Source organism: Schistocerca americana, chromosome 1 (assembly GCF_021461395.2).
Source record: "Schistocerca americana isolate TAMUIC-IGC-003095 chromosome 1, iqSchAmer2.1, whole genome shotgun sequence".
Classification (NCBI taxonomy): domain Eukaryota; kingdom Metazoa; phylum Arthropoda; class Insecta; order Orthoptera; family Acrididae; genus Schistocerca; species Schistocerca americana.
Window position 1 is genome coordinate 543,227,882 of NC_060119.1, and position 17,886 is coordinate 543,245,767.

Genomic DNA, 17,886 nt, shown 5'->3' on the forward strand with positions numbered 1-17,886 from the left:
CAGCTTTCATTTTGCTGTCTTCTATTGTCGCATCAAATTCGTCGATGAGTGAGTAGGTAGACCAGAATGAGATTATCACTCTGCAGCGTAGTGTGCGCTGATATGAATCTTCCTAGCAGATTAAAACTGTGTGCTGGACCAAGACTCGAACTCGGGACCTTTGCCTTTCACAGGCAAGTGCTCTACCATTTGAGCTACCCAAGCATGACTCACGCCCCATCCTCACAGCTGGTAGAGCACTTGCCCGCAAAAGGCAAAGGTCCTGAGTTTGAGTCTTGGTCCAGAACACAGTTTTAATCTGCCAGGAAGTTTCATATCAGTGCACACTCTGCTGCAGAGTGAAAATCTCATTCTGGAAACAACTCCCAGGCTGTGGCTAAGCCATGTCTCCTCAATATCCTTTCTTCCAGGAGTGCTAGTTCTGCAAACACTTCCATGCGAATGGCCTCAGAATATGCACCTGAACCCATGACTTCAAACATGTACCAGTCTCACAAAGTCTTTATGCAGCTAAAATATGATTTCACTCTGTGATTTTACTGGCAGCAAACTTGCACTACAGTTAGCCACTCTCACTAAAACTCTGTTGTACTTAATGCCTCTGCAGACCTAAAAATCTTATATTCTGCTGTCCTTGCAACTCATATTGGTTGTTTCTACTGTCTAGCTGTATCCTTGACCATTATCTTCCAAACACATTACCCTAACTATTAGGTGAAGGAAAGGCACAGTAACTGATATGAATGTTATAGGTTCTGTTCCTTATCTCGTGAGTAAATAGACAATAATTAATTAAATAATAAATTAAGAACCTTCCCATGTGCTTCAGTTAAGCACACAGCATGTCACTGAAGTGTGATAAAGTTTGCAAATTGATTGTCACCGCCTATGTAGGAAATGGGAGCTTTGAGCTCGGAAATTACTTGATCTAAAGTTATGCATCTTATCCAGAAATTGAGACCAATACAATCTCCTAGATGCCAGACTATTCAGTCTTTTGTTACAAACAATATTTGTGAGGATACAGTGATGATGCTAAATTCTGTTTAAGCACTGTTTAAACAGTGACAGTCATATTAATAGTGCCACAGTATCTAGTACTAATCACACACAGACATGCTTTCAGTGAAAGCAGCATGTAATCTTTTACATTACTAATGTCAATTTTTAAATCTGATTATTTTTCAGATTTGACAGAGGTTCTTCAGAAGTAAAGCAAAACACTTTTGAGCAAATATAACTGGAAAACATTATATTAGGTTGGTGCATAAATTTGTAGCATTTTTGTTTCGGACATTGGTATTCCAGTTGCTGCGGGTTTATTTATCGATTGTCATTATTTATTTGTAGTTGACTGTTGCTATTTGATTTACATATTGTCATTTGGAATAGTGCGCGGAGCTGTGGGCACTAGAAAATGGAGTGCCAAATGGAGAAACTGGAACATTTCTGATACATTATGTTTGATTTTAATAGAGGGATGACAATAACAGAGGAAACTGAAAACATTTGTTCTGTGTATGGGGATAATGCCATTGAACTGAGCATGGCATGAAAATCGTTTTAAGGAGGATCGTTTTGATGTTAGTGACTTTCCATGTTCAGCGGGACCTTCAGGGTTTGAAGAAGATTGTTTGAACACATTAAACCCCAATGATCCATGTCAGTTTACTCGAGAACTGGCAGATGTGATGAAATGTGACTATTCCAGTACTGTGTGACATTTGCATGCAATGAGAAAGGTTCAAAAATCAGTTGTATGGGTGCCACATGCCCTAAGCCAAAGACACAAAAATCAGCAGGTGGCCATATGTGCATCTCTGCTTGCTCATCATCAGTTGGCTTGTGAGCAACACTGACCATTCCTGTCCTGTATCATTACTGGTGGCAAGGAATGATAGGAAAAGAAAGGAATGGTTGAGCCCAAACGAAGCAGCAACTCTCCATAAAACTCTCCACAAAAGATAATGTTACGCATCTGGTGGAACAACAATGGTGGGGTGTGCTATGAATTGCTTCCCCAAAGCGTAACCATCACTACTGACATTTATTCTCAACGAGACGTCTTGCAGACATGATCCGAGAACATCGACCAGGAAGACTGTGTGAAGTGATGCTACTCCACAATAATGTCTGCCCACATTCTGCTAGAGTGACAGAAAATGCTATACAGAGTTGGATTGGGAAATCACACCCACCCACCTTATTCACCTGTTTTTGCACCCTCAGATTTTCATCTTTTTTGCTTTCTATCAAACAACCTTCAAGGAACTTTATTTCTGGATGAAAATGTGCTCAGAATTAATAAATTGGTTTCATTAAATATGTGTATTAGCTTATCAACTAATAGTATGATTTTTTATTTATTAGCTTTTAAACAAGCAACATGATGTCAGTATTTTATCAGCAGTTTTTCCATGTTACAGCTCCATGCATTCCATTCTGTCATTCTTTTTAAATTCTTTATATTGGGAGAAATTCCTGTTTAATAATATCGGTTGAATTTGAGCAGATGACAGACAAACTGAAAAAATCCTGCTAGCTATTATTTATTTAGCTACCAGACTGTTCTTCATCAGATATCAGATGTACACGAAATATGAGCATGCCCCCCCACACACACACACAAGCACTGTTGCTTCCAGGCACTAACACCCAACTGCAACTGTGTTTGAGGTAAACAGCGATCTTTGCTGAGATAGGTATTGGAGGGTACAGAAGGGGCTTGGGGTGGGGTCAAGGAGGAATAACATGGTAGGTTCAGTACCAGATGTGTTACATTTTACCTACTGATATAATTATTCCCGGACTAAACTTGATCTCACTACCTCCCTTTGTGTGTTGTCCTGGTCCTGCGTGAACCATGTGTATTTTGTTGCACTTCACCTAGTACCTTTCCCCACACCCAACTGACTTCACATCTACAGCCACCTTCCTTGTCACCATGACCAACTATATCCTCACCCGTGATCACTTCTCCTTGGAAGACATCACCTACCAACAAGTCTGTGATACAGCAATGGGGACCCACATGGCGCCATCCTAATTCAGGGACCATCTAGAGGAATCTTTCTTAACCAACCTGAAACCCAAACCTCTTACCTGGTTCAGTTTAACTGATAACATCACTCCAGAACCTCAAACCTTCTCCCCTCTTCACTCCGCCTTGTCCTCCTTAACCCAACAAGGCAGCTTCCTCAAGTATGGCTACATCAGTACATCTGTCCACATCAGACCTACCAACCATGAACAATGCCTCCACTTCAACAGTTGCCACCCATTCCCCACCATGAAGCACCCTTCATACGGCCTAGCCACTTGTGGTTGTCATGTCCGTAGTGGCACACACTCCGTCCCCAGATACACGTCCAGTGCCTCACTGAGACCTGCACAGAGCAAAATTACCTTCCCCACCTTGTCCAGAAACAGATCCTCATGCCTAGTGTCCCCAATCACTTACCATCTCTCTGCCCCCCCCCCCCCCCCAACCAGATAGAAGTGACTGAAACATGTTCTCTGTCAGGGCTGTGACCACCTCTTGCCTTGCCAAGAAATGATTTTCTGCATCCCTCCCATGGTGATATTCTGCCATCCGTTCAACCTATGCAGTATCCTTGTCTGCCCCTAAACCAGCTCCGCTCCCAACCCTTTGCCCCAGGGCTCATATCCCTGCAATAGACCTAGATGCAAGACTAGGGTTGCCAGAATTTGTTGCTAGCAAACAAGGACATTTCTCTAAAATTAACTAAAAATGGCCATAATTTATGAATCATAAACTGGGACATTTCAGGACACTTTTCTTAACATTAAAAAACTGAAATATTTGTGCAAATTACTGCTATATTGAATTGATTGAGTAAAATAAATAAACGAACACTTTACACTGTAATTAATTTAATAAAACCGACAGTAGGGCATTCAAATGGTTATTACATTATATAATATTAGTGCTGGTAACGTAATACTTTTTTATTTTGAAACATTAATACGAGATACAAAATCATCTACCAAAACACTGTATGTTGAAGTGCAAAACCAGGGGTTTGGAATTGCTGAGATTGAGGTCGAATACATATGGTAGACCAGTGTTAGTAGCTCAGCAAGTTCATTTTCACTGCTGGCCAAAAGCATAGTGTTGTCAGCAAAAAATGTAGGTTGTTAACAGTTCTACCATAAATTGAAATTCCTTTAGTCCAACCATGAAGAGCATTAATATTGGCATGTTCTGCATAGATGATGTACAGTTTGGGGGGACAGAATGCAGCCCTGTCCTGACTTGTTGTGATACACTGAAGGAATCACTTGTGCCAGTACTTGTCTTCACAGCTGTGAATTGATTATTGTATAGACTTCCGATCAAAGCTGTCAAGTGTGGACACCGAAATCTGCAAGCAGCATCCACAACTTTTTCCAGACAACACAGTCAATGGCTTTCCTCTAGTCAAGAAATCAGATGAAGACAGGAACACAGAACTCTCACGATTTCTCAATTATTTGTCATATGGTGAGAATCTGTACAAAAGTTCTGTTTCCTTCAACAGAACCTGCTTGTTCTGTGGATATCTCAGATCGAATGTATGGCTTCAAACACTGGTACAAGATGTAGAGAAAAATTTTGCTTGTGTGGGATATGAGAGCAGTTGTTTGATAATTGTAGGGTAGGAAGATGAAGAGAGACTTCAGCCAGTCTTCTGACCACTCCCCATTTTCCCATATTCTTGTACATATTGAATGCAGAACATCAACACCTTTCTACTCCAGTTCTTTGATTGCCTCACCAGATATATTATGTAGGCCAGGGGATATGTAGATCTCCAGATGTAATTTGATTAACTGCTTGACTTTCCGTACTGTTATTAATCCCAGAATACAACACCTCATCACAGTATCTTCCTTGTCTCCGATAGAGTTGCTGTTCTGATCGTCTACCACCCACATACAAGGATTAATTTTACTGCTGATGCTGTTAAGTTTCGTGAAGAGATCACATACTTAATTGTGCTTGTGATGTTCTATCTCATCAGAGATACCCTGAATGAAGTGTGGTCTGTCCTTTATGCAATTCCATTGTATTTCTCTGCAAATGTTCTTATACCTGTCTTCATCCTGGGTGGTGTGGATACGTTTATTTCAGGATGCTTCTCTGTTTACTTATCTGTAATGTGGACTGTGATATCCAAGGATGATTTGCACTGTGTTGTCATTCTGATGTTGACACATTTTCATTGACAGCAGATCATCACTTCCACAGTCAGCTCCAGGGAAGGTCGAATAGTCCAAGGCCAAGGTCTTCCAGTGTCTTCACACCAAGGTGAAGTCAGTGTGGTTTCTAAATCTATCACCACATGATATCCAGATGTACAGTCATCTTGGGTGATGATGGAACTTAGTATTACAGACAGTCAAGCCGTTACTCAAGCAGAAATCTAGTATGTATCTGCCTGTCATTTCACTCTTTCTTGAATTAATGCCTGTTCTTTGTTAGGAATCTTACAAAGGACTTGTTCCAGTTGCTCATAAAATTCCCCTATCTCCTCATCCAGTGCTGCAGCAGTAGTGGCATAGATTTGAATGATGTTGAGTTTACACTGAGAAGCACTCAGTTTCTGATGTGTTCCTTGAGGTGGGGGTTAGTGCTTCTTTTTGTAGTTCCTATGCACACTTGACCACAAAAGCATGGGATTTTATATACTCCTTAGGTGGCAAATAGCACGTGGAGGTCCCTTGCACTGTTCAAATATTCGATCACCTTTCTTGTTGGTTTAAAGTATGTAGATGATGTCACAGTTGGAAATTATTTTCACAACGTATATGATAGATCTCTCTCTTCTTCTTTCGAGGAGCTCTTTGCGGTGTGGGGGAGTAGCCATGTATGTGAAAAACGGCATCCCATTTGAGTCAATTGATGTTTCAAAGTACTGCACTGAAAAGGTGTTTGAATGATGTGCAGGTATGGTTAAATTTAACGGAGCTAAACTTCTAACTGTTCTTATTTATAGATCCCCAGACTCCAATTTCACAACATTTTTGCTAAAGCTAGAGGAGGTTCTTGGTTCACTTTATAGGAAATACAAAAAGTTAGTTATATGTGGTGACTTCAATATTAATTGTATAAGTGATTGTGCAAGGAAGAGGATGCTGGTAGACCTCTTTAATTCATATAATCTTATGCAAACCATGTTCTTTCCAACGAGAGTGCAAGGGAACAGTAGAACAACCATAGACAACATTTTTGTTCATTCCTCATTACTAGAAGGGCATTCTGTTAGCAAAAAGGTGAATGGCCTTTCAGATCATGATGCACAAATTTTAACTTTAAAAGATTTTTGTGCTGCAACACGTGTTAAATATAGGCATCAGCTCTTCAGGAAAGCTGATCCAGTTGCTGTAGAGACCTTTGTAAACCTTATAAAGGAACAAGAGTGGCAAGATGTTTATAGCGCTGATACAGTAGACGATAAATATAATGCTTTTCTCAAGACTTTTCTCATGCTCTTTGAAAGTTGCTTTCCGTTAGAACGTTTAAAACAGGGTACTAGCACAAACAGGCAGCCCGGGTGGCTGACTAGAGGGATAAGAATATCTTGTAGAACAAAGTGGCAATTATATCAAAACGTTAGAAACAGTCAAAATCTAAATGCAGCAGCCCATTACAAACAGTATTGTAAGGTGCTTAAAAATGTTATTAGGAAGGTAAAAAGTATGTGGTATGCAGATAGAATAACTCAGTCTCAGGATAAAATTAAAACCATATGGTCAGTCGTAAAGGAAGTTGCTGGTCTGCAGAGACAGGTCGAGGATATAGAATCAGTGCGTAGTGGGAATGTCCGTGTTACTGATAAGTCGCATATATGTACAGTATTTAATAATCACTTTCTGAATATAGCAGGTGAACTAAATAGAAACCTAGTCCCAACAGGGAATCATATAGCACTCTTAGAAAAAAGTGTTCCGAGACTGTTACCTGAAATGCTCCTCCATGAAACTGACAAGAGGGAGATTGAGTTAATAATTAAATCACTAAAGACAAAGAACTCTCATGGATATGACGGGGTATCTAGCAGAATACTGAAGTATTGTTCTATGTATGTTAGCCCAGTTCTCAGCCATATCTGTAACTTTTCCTTTAGGAGTGGTCGGTTTCCTGACCGATTAAAGTACTCGGTAGTGAAGCCACTTTATAAAAAGGGAGACATTGATAATGTTGACAATTTTAGACCTATTTCTATGCCATCGGTGTTTGCTAAAGTTATCGAGAAGGTTGTATATACAAGGTTACTGGAGCATTTAAATTCACATAATTTGCTGTCAAATGTTCAGTTTGGTTTTAGAAATGGTTTAACAACTGAAAATGTTATATTCTCTTTTCTCTGTGAGGTGGACAGATTAAATAAAAGGTTGCGAATGCTAGGTGTTTTCTTTGATTAGACGAAGGCTTTTGACTGTGTTGACCACAAAATATTACTGCAGAAGTTGGACCATTATGGAGTAAGGGGAGTAGCTTACAATTGGTTCGCCTCTTACTTTAAGAACAGAAAGCAGAGGGTAATTCTCCGCAATATTGAGAGTGGTAGTGATGTTCAGTCCCAATGGGGCACTGTTAAGTGGGGCGTTCCCCAAGGGTCGGTGCTGGGGCCACTGCTGTTTCTTATTTATATAAATGATATGCCTTCTAGTATTACAGGTGATTCAAAAATATTTCTGTTTGCTGATGACACCAGCGTGATAGTGAAGGATCTTGTGTGTAATATTGAAACAGTAACAAATAATGTAGTTCATGAAATAAGTTAGTGGCTTGTGGGAAATAATTTGATGCTAAATCACAGTAAGACTCAGTTTTTACAGTTTCTAACTCACAATTCAACAAGAACTGATATTTTGATCAGACAGAATAGGCATATTATAAGCGAGACGGAACAGTTCAAGTTCCTAGGCGTTCGGATAGATAGTAAGCTGTTGTGGAAAGCCCATGTCCAGGATCTTGTTCAGAAGCTAAATGCTGCTTTATTTACCATTAGAACAGTATCTGAAATAAGTGACACTTCAACACGAAAAGTAGTCTACTTCACATATTTTCATACGCTTATGTCGTATGGTATTATTTTTGGGGTAATTCTTCTGATTCAAAAAGGGTATTTTTGGCTCAAAAACGGGCTGTTTGAGCTATATGTGGTGTAAGTTCGAGAACCTCTTGTCGACCCCTATTCAAAAATCTGGGAATTCTGACATTGCCCGCATAGTGTATATTTTCTTTAATGTCGTTTGTTGTTAGCAATATTAGCCTATTCCCAAGAGTTAACAGCTTTCACTCAGTTAATACGAGGCAGAAATCAAATCTGCATGTAGAATGCACTTCCTTGACTCTTGTGCAGAAAGGAGTGCAGTATTCTGCTGCATCCATTTTCAATAAGCCACCACAAGAACTCAAAAATCTTAGCAGTAGCCCAAACACTTTTAAGTGTAAACTGAAGAGTTTCCTCGTGGCTCACTCCTTCTATTCTGTCGAGGAGCTCCTGGAAGAGCTAAAAAATTAAGCAAATTCCAGTGTTACATTGTTGATTTTCTTCATTTAAACTTACGACTTGTCACCTGAATATGTTTTTTTATATTTCATTTTATCTGTTTCTAATATCGTGTTATAATTTCATGTATTGACTCGTTCCATGACCATGGAGACTTCTCCTTAATTTGGTCCCACGGAACAATAAATAAATAAATAAATAAAAATTGTCTCACTTCACCTTACTTTCAATGGGACGACAAATTCAGTGAGCAGACTAGTAGTGTGGCTATGGAAAACCCATTCAGCACAGTTGTAATTAATTTTTATATGAAAAATTTGAAGCAGCAGCCCTTCAGACAACGAAGAAGAAATGCTCATGTTGGCTTCAGTATGTGGATGATACTTTCTGTATATGGGCTCATCGACAAAAAGAACTCTCTGAACTTATAAATTTTCTGGATAATGTTAATTATAATATAACTTCATTTTTGGTGTGTGGGTAATTAGAAGACCTGACAGAACTTAGGGCATAAAGTCTACAAAAAAACCTGCTCACGTGGATAGCTACCTCCACAAAAATTCCCCATCATCATACCAAGTAGAAAGGAGGAGTGATCAAAATGTTAGTGGTCTGAGTTGAAAGAATCTGTCACAGTGTTTGGAGGACGAGCACAATCATCTAACAGTGTCCTTCTAATAGGTCTAGAACTTCTAATAGAAGCAATTAAAAGGAAAGGTCTCCTTCCATTTATAAAACCTCTACCTGCCACTTACCACAGCAGGAGTATATTAAATCCCATGCACTTGCAGCCAGTTGTACACATTGACACTTGCCTTAAGGAACACAAGAGCTACTGTCACCTAGGCAGTGTGGATAAATCAGCAGCAGCAGATCGCAAACTAGGAGCAGGAAACAACCAAACTGGTTTCTCTGACAATGTGGTTTTAGCAAGATTTACTGCACTAGGATTTATACTGTCCATAGAAATTCAAAAGCTCAAAAACTGTTTCAACAGAAAAGGAGGGCTGAAATTAAGAGGAGTTGTGGGCCTTAGGGCATAGTGAAACAGCTACCGGTTACTCCCTACTACTAACTCCATAGGAAATGTCAGCACAACTCTGAAATCTTAAGCAGCAATCTGATGATGTTAAGAACCAACCAATGCATGGATGCATATAAACAGTTTGGCTTGCTGAGATTGTTAGAGTCTGTAACAGCTTTCTGAGTTGTTAGAACCTCTGATTATGTCTCCAGCAATGGAAGACAAAATGTTAGGCAGAGGATTATGCCTTGGACCATGGCCTTATTCCCATAAATCAAGTATCAGTAACATCAGGCTGCCTGTCCACATGAATGGCTACCGCCAAACTTTGGACAGCTGGACCAGCCAGTTGCTGAGCATACTTCACAGTCTATGCCACAAGGACATTTTCCGCTAACACGAGCTTTTCTGAACTGTACAGGGGGAAAGTCACTTTGGAATATACACTGCTCAAAAGAATTAGGGTGTCTGTCGTACTCCATTGAGCAATAATTGAGGACTGGGTACCGTACCAACTTATATTTACCTTTCACAGATTAAGTACACAACAAAACATCAATCATTTACATAAAAAGAACTGAAACGTCTGACAGACATTGAAAAAAAGTGGAAACAACCATTCATTCCATCATCCTGAGTGCTTGTAATTGGACTTTGTGAGCTTCAGTAATATGTATGCTCTCCGTGAGTGTTTATCGCTGCCTGACATGCTCTGTGTAAGTCTGATGAGGCCACCCTGTGTTATCCGTTCCCATTCTTCAAATGAGAACCCACGAGAGTTGTTGGAGAGTCTGTGGTTAAACAGGACGACCTGCAGAGAGGGCCAGATATCGGTCTTCATATGTCTCGTGTACTGATCTGTCACCATTTAGCGTGTCCACAACAAGTGGATGACACAGTGAGAGGCATTGTTATCTGCAGCACCACAACCGAAAGTCTATCCTTTTTGGTTCAAGCAGATTGCCCTTGCAACTTGCACAACATTAAGATAAGCACATTCAATGCAATGATTGAATACAACATTCACAAATGATAACTGCCATCTGTGTACCTCACTAGGAAGCACTGGGACATCAGTTCTCACTTCCTTCTGAGGAGTCACCTGACACTAATACATAACTCAGCTAGCAGATGGTGAACAATTTTGCTGCCTATATTGAAAGCAAAATCTCAAGCCATGCAATAGGACCACAGCTACAGCCTGTATAAAAATAGATTTAACATACTGGACACTGATACATGTTTCCCCTAACTCTTTTAAACAGTGTATCTTCCATTCCTGTAACACCCTGGTCTCAACCTTCTATAGCCCCTTCCCTGCCGCCACTTCAGCCCTACATACACCTTCTCTCCATCCAATGCACCTACTAGTGCTTGCCCCCTTCTCTACTTCTCTCCTCTTTGTCCCCCTCCTCCCCACCGCAAGCACAGCCTCCTGATGGGGCACGTAACAGCCCACTATCCTGTCCCCACCACATCCTTGCAACCATACTCTGCTAGCCGTCCCTCTTATGTACCCACCTCAGCAAAGATTACTGTTCACTTCACTTCACAATTGGATACTCATGCCCAGAGTTGAGAGTGGCCATTTGTGTCTGTTTTCTCTACAGCTGGTGAAGGTTTTAGTCTGGCAGCTAAATAATATCAAACAGTACTTTTTTCAATACGTCTGTATGCTACTTAAAGCTGCTTTTCTGTGATAATCTATCCATTTCACACTGGTTTTAATTCCATCCCAGATTTTCCATTGTTTGATTGGTTAAATTTTTATCATGAAAGTCATATTGATGGAATGTCATGCAGGAAATTTCTGACAATGCCAAACAAAATATTTATGATAACCATTGTTGACATATATATTGGATATTACTTGTTAAACACCTAAGCGTATTCCTCCCTGTTACAGATTTTGTGTAAACTTGGCTGCTAATTTATACAAAAAAATAACAAATGGATTCTGCTGATAAGCATATAAAACCAGAAACATCAGTTGGCCTGCATCCTTTTTGTGGTGACTTACTATTGCATAAATTACACTCTCTTAGCACTGTTTGAATAAGGTTACCCAATGAAGAATAGCAGCACATATTTTCAGAAATGCTTACCATTGTGTTATCTATATGTAATATTATAACTTTCATTTTGAGAATGTTTACAGTAATTATTGGAAGAGAGTTAAGTTATATGAGATAGTGAAGAGACAAATAAATATACCCATTCTCCCAATGGTCTTTAGCCATTGAAAAGAATTGGCAATTGTCAGTACATATGAAAAAAACTACATGTTTTCACAAATTGAGGTGTAATACTTAAAACACCAAAGCAATACGAAGTTAACATTGCCCCGTTTTCCAAATAAGTACAAAATTTACATGTGATGATCTCATAATGTAAAATTTTTTGTTTTCCCGTGTCATGCTTCTCATATCAGTGTGGTGTGTTTATTACTAGTGAGTGATTGATTACAAACTTTTCATGTGCTAGTCCTCAGCGCTTTAACGGATACACAGAGTTGCAAGAAATTTGTAGCCTTTGTATTTGATAAATGAATTATTACTTTTCTCCCATTTATTTCAGTCTGTTAATAGATACATTATTTATAAACAAAGCAATAAATAGTATTGGATTGTTGTAGCATAATTACCATCTCATTATGCTTCAAAGCTATAGTTGTGCTGTATTTAAGATTACACTGTGCATGCTACTATTGTTTAGGATATGAACTATTCATTTTGAATTATTAGTTCATATTCTCCCAAACAGTTTGTGCTATACTATATAGTTTTCCTATCTATATGTCTTGGGCCTTTCAGAGAGAATAGTCCCTTTTCAAGCCTTACTTGTATTAATTCCAGTAGTAAAGGCATAAACTTCTAATCTTTTTAAACTTATTTGTCAGTATTAATAACCACTTAATTTTCTATCACTTACATTATATATATATGTGCCACCAGGGCCTTTTGTAATCCCATCAAGGCAGTATACTCTTTGCTAAATAAGTTTGCCCTACAGCGTGGAACACTTTCTTGTTTTGTTTTTTAGTAATGATGATCACAAGTCAGTGTACTATTATTTTAATGATGATTCTTGAAACATGCATTTTGTATGGCTGTGACCATTACAAAGAATTTGGTCATGTAAATACCAAGCAGTGTAGTGCAATAAATGGTGCTTATTGACAATCATATTCAGCTTATCACAGCCTTACAACTTAATATCTGTATTTTATTACAAATTATACTTAACACTATATCTGCAATAATAATTATAAAAATGCTATGCACTGATCAAGGAGTTTCTGTGCTAAGGATGTTAATTATTTGCTGTTGACTTTTTTTACGGTGTTATTTAATATTTTTACAGAGTATATTTAAGAAGAGTTATTTATTTTGTATTGTGTGTGTATTTCTAATAAAAATATTTACATGCAGTTAAATGTCTCATTACCACCTCTGAGCTCTGCAACCATATTGACTATATAGCAAAAACACATTTCATGTTGATGGAACTCTACATTTCTTTTGTAGGCCAACCAAAAACTGTAGGTATTTGCCAGTTTCACTGTATTTTAATTACTGTGTCTTTAAGAATTATCTGTTAAGACCTCAGTTTCCGGTGATAAACTTATTGCACATTGTCTCATTTTGTCAGCTGCTATTCAGAGTTGAGAATTATTTTCAAAGACATTGAAAATTTACCCAAGTTTGCTTGCTGCTGATCACCAAATGACGGGTGGAAGTACACAACACTTTAAAGATGAAAAAATGACAAACTGTTGCTCTTTTCTGGTATTTGTTTGAGTACACACACACACAGTGGGCAAGACTAATTGACTGCAGCTCGCTGCAGTGCAGAAATTCAGTTACCTTGCTGGATGTTTATATTGCATCTCCTTTCATACCATATGCAAAGTTATCTGATTCAACTAGCATTGCCAAAAGAGCCTTTATACAGAAATTATTGTATGACCAGGCAGGGACTGAACTTTAGTCCTGTCAAATACAATACCTGAACCTAAACCAAGGTAATATTGCATTTTGAGTGGAACAACTGCACTTTAACTATAGATGGGGTAGAGAACAATGTAATTGTCAACACTAGAGAAGTGAGGAGTTCTGAAGTTATATAGTTATAAGCAGATCAAACAGTCCACCCGTGGACAGTGGAAATGGTGTGCTTGTGTCAGTTTACATAAGTTGTTTGATATTTAAGCATATGGTAGTGGCTGGATTCAGATGACATTATCTTAGTAGGCTGAGTTTTGAAAGGGCATTTTGCATACTTTGAGACCAACAGTTTACGATTTCTTCATTAACAGTGACCAAAGTCGGAGGAGATGGCTTATATCTGGATGCTTCGATCATTACCTTGAAATCTTTGCACTATAAGTTTAAATGGTCCAACAATGGGAATGTGATTTTGATCTTCAGGCCACAAATTTGATTGAGAGTTACATAATTAATGAAAGTGAAAACTTAAGTATATATTTTGACCAGCAGCAGAATCACAAAGTGTAAAGGGGGTCCCAGGACAAACAATCATTCAGAGCAAAAAAGGCTAGTAAATGTGTGCTCTGAAGTGCCTATCTTAGGAATTATGAGCATGAGTCCATCTTCACTAGTGTGAAACACTTCTACTGAAGAAATGCTCATAGCTCTTAAGATATCAGTATGCATTTTAGAATCCATGTTTACTAGACTTTTTTAGCTTCTTGCGATATCCCTGAATATTGACCATTCTTCCTGGAACACCGTGTATAAAGCTCTTCAACGTCCTCATTCAAGGCATGACCTCACTTCATTTACGGTCTTATTCGCAATGTATTCAAAATTAACATAAAAAAAGGATTTGTCTCTTGTAAGAACACGGATATTGAATGACTATATCAGAAGTCGTTAGTAGCTATAATTGGAAAAGTTATGCGGACGGGAACCTTTTTGTTTTTCCATGTTTCCAATGTATTGGGGGAAGAGATTGCATCAGAAATCTATTTTCTCTGCTCTTTTGGACCAGATGACTTGCCTGTTTCTCTCCACTGAAAAACTGACTTACGTGATTCTTTCCCCATACAGCAAAACTTTGATTGCTCACATCTTTGGGCTCACTTAATTTTCTTCCAGTTTTAGCCTCTCATGGTCATTCCGAACTGAGCTGTAGCGCTAACTCAAATTTTGAATAAAGTTGACTTACCTGATTTTTTCCCCCTGACCCAAGTTTGGAGGCAAGGTGTGTGCAGTAAACTCATGCTGGTGCTCTTCGAACCTCACAAGTACACTGCAAGCTGAGACACACGCTGCATTGTCCTGCTGGTAGATGCTATCATGCACGATGATCCCACCTCCAGCCTGCACCCTTCCAGTGCTTGTTGCACAGTGTTTGCTTTCAGACGTTTTGTGTCATACATGGCAACAGCCATCTGTCCGAAGGAAGATATAACTTGAGTCATCTGGAAAGGCTACCTGTCAGCACTCAGTGGACATCCATTTGCAGTATTGGCATGCAAATTCCAGCCTGCATCATCAATGTACAGCATTCGGCGTTAGTGCACCAACTAAGAGCCTGCTGTGGAGGCCTGTTCACTAAAGGTCATTGAGGAGACATTTGGTAGCCTCTTGGTTCATCTGGGTAGTCAATTGACAAATAGTAAGACATCTATTCAGCCATACAAATCTCCACATCTGTCTTTCACCCCTGTCATCTATGGCCTCTGGTGCACAGCAGTTGCCTCAGCAGTAGTTGTAGAGAGTACCATTTTGACACACGTTATAGTTTAACCAGTGTAGCATGCAAAGAGTTTACAAACTTAGCCATTTCAGAAATGCTTCCACTCTTGACCCAAAAGCCAATTATCGTGCCCTTTCAGATATCTGATAAATTGCTCCATTTCTGCACTGGTTTCCACGCCTCCCACCCTGGACACACCGCCACCTGCTGTCTGCAAGTGGGCGTTGCGCACTGACCTCTAATGAGTTCTAAAGAACACTATATGAAAAACAAATAAATTGTTAAATGAACTCAGCATGAAATAGTTGTTGTTGTTGTGGTCTTCAGTCCTGAGACTGGTTTGATGCAGCTCTCCATGCTACTCTATCCTGCGCAAGCTTTTTCATCTCCCAGTACCTACTGCAACCTACATCCTTCTGAATCTGCTTAGTGTATTCATCTCTTGGTCTCCCCCTACGATTTTTACCCTCCACGCTGCCCTCCAATACTAAATTGGTGATCCCTTGATGCCTCAGAACATGTCCTACCAACCGATCCCTTCTTCTAGTCAAGTTGTGCCACAAACTTCTCTTCTCCCCAATCCTATTCAATACTTCCTCATTAGTTATGTGATCTACCCATCTAATCTTCAGCATTCTTCTGTAGCACCACATTTCGAAAGCTTCTATTCTCTTCTTGTCCAAACTATTTATCGTCCATGTTTCACTTCCATACATGGCTACACTCCATACGAATACTTTCAGAAATGACTTCCTGACACTTAAATCAATACTGGATGTTAACAAATTTCTCTTCTTCAGAAACGCTTTCCTTGCCATTGCCAGCCTACATTTTATATCCTCTCTACTTCGACCATCATCAGTTATTTTGCTCCCCAAATAGCAAAACTCCTTTACTACTTTAAGTGCCTCATTTCGTAATCCAATTCCCTCAGCATCACCCGACTTAATTAGACTACATTCCATTATCCTTGTTTTGCTTTTGTTGATGTTCATCTTATATCCTCCTTTCAAGACACTGTCCATTCCATTCAACTGCTCTTCCAAGTCCTTTGCTGTCTCTGACAGAATTACAATGTCATCAGCGAACCTCAAAGTTTTTATTTCTTCTCCATGAATTATAATACCTACTCCGAATTTTTCTTTTGTTTCCTTTACTGCTTGCTCAATATACAGATTGAACAACATCGGGGAGAGGCTACAACCCTGTCTTACTCCCTTCCCAACCACTGCTTCCCTTTCATGTCCCTCAACTCTTATAACTGCCATCTGGTTTCTGTACAAATTGTAAATAGCCTTTCGCTCCCTGTATTTTACCCCTGCCACCTTTAGAATTTGAAAGAGAGTATTCCAGTCAACATTGTCAAAAGCTTTCTCTAAGTCTACAAATGCTAGAAACGTAGGTTTGCCTTTCCTTAATCTTTCTCCTAAGATAAGTCGTAAGGTCAGTATTGCCTCACGTGTTCCAGTGTTTCTACGGAATCCAAACTGATCTTCCCCAAGGTTGGCTTCTACTAGTTTTTCCATTCGTCTGTAAAGAATTTGTGTTAGTATTTTGCAGCTGTGACTTATTAAGCTGATAGTTCGGTAATTTTCACATCTGTCAACACCTGCTTTCTTTGGGATTGGAATTATTATATTCTTCTTGAAGTCTGAGGGTATTTCGCCTGTTTCATACATCTTGCTCACCAGATGGTAGAGTTTGGTCAGGACTGGCTCTCCCACGGCCGTCAGTAGTTCCAATGGAATATTGTCTACTCCGGGGGCCTTGTTTCGACTCAGGTCTTTCAGTGCTCTGTCAAACTCTTCACGCAGTATCGTATCTCCCATTTCATCTTCATCTACATCCTCTTCCCTTTCCATAATATTGTCCTCAAGTACATCGCCCTTGTATAGACCCTCTATATACTCCTTCCACCTTTCTGCTTTCCCTTCTTTGCTTAGAACTGGGTTTCCATCTGAGCTCTTGATATTCATACAAGTCGTTCTCTTATCTCCAAAGGTCTCTTTAATTTTCCTGTAGGCGGTATCTATCTTACCCCTAGTGAGATAGGCCTCTACATCCTTACATTTGTCCTCTAGCCATCCCTGCTTAGCCATTTTGCACTTCCTGTCGATCTCATTTTTGAGACGTTGGTATTCCTTTTTGCCTGTTTCAGTTACTGCATTTTTATATTTTCTCCTTTCATCAATTAAATTCAATATTTCTTCTGTTACCCAAGGATTTCTACTAGCCCTCGTCTTTTTACCTACTTGATCCTCTGCTGCCTTCACTACTTCATCCCTCAAAGCTACCCATCCTTCTTCTACTGTATTTATTTCCCCCATTCCTGTCAATTGCTCCCTTATGCTCTCCCTTTATCTCTGTACAACCTCTGGTTCTTTTAGTTTATCCAGGTCCCATCTCCTTAAATTCCCACCTTTTTGCAGTTTCTTCAGTTTTAATCTACAGGTCATAACCAATAGATTGTGGTCAGAGTCCACATCTGCCCCTGGAAATGTCTTACAATTTAAAACCTGGTTCCTAAATCTCTGTCTTACCATTATATAATCTATCTGATACCTTTTAGTATCTCCAGGGTTCTTCCATGTATACAACCTTCTTTCATGATTCTTA

The 17,886-nt window shown here is 39.3% G+C and overlaps 1 protein-coding gene across 1 annotated transcript in view; it reads left to right on the forward strand.

The window, feature by feature from the left end:
- The window catches only part of LOC124605722 (nurim homolog), a 62,308-nt gene extending 49,332 nt beyond the window's left edge, over window positions 1-12,976 (forward strand). The window contains exon 6 of the mRNA XM_047137600.1: window positions 11,453-12,976. The gene's annotated coding sequence lies outside the window, so the exon portion shown is untranslated. The remainder of the gene's footprint in view (window positions 1-11,452) is intronic.
- The last annotated feature ends 4,910 nt before the right edge of the window (window positions 12,977-17,886 follow it).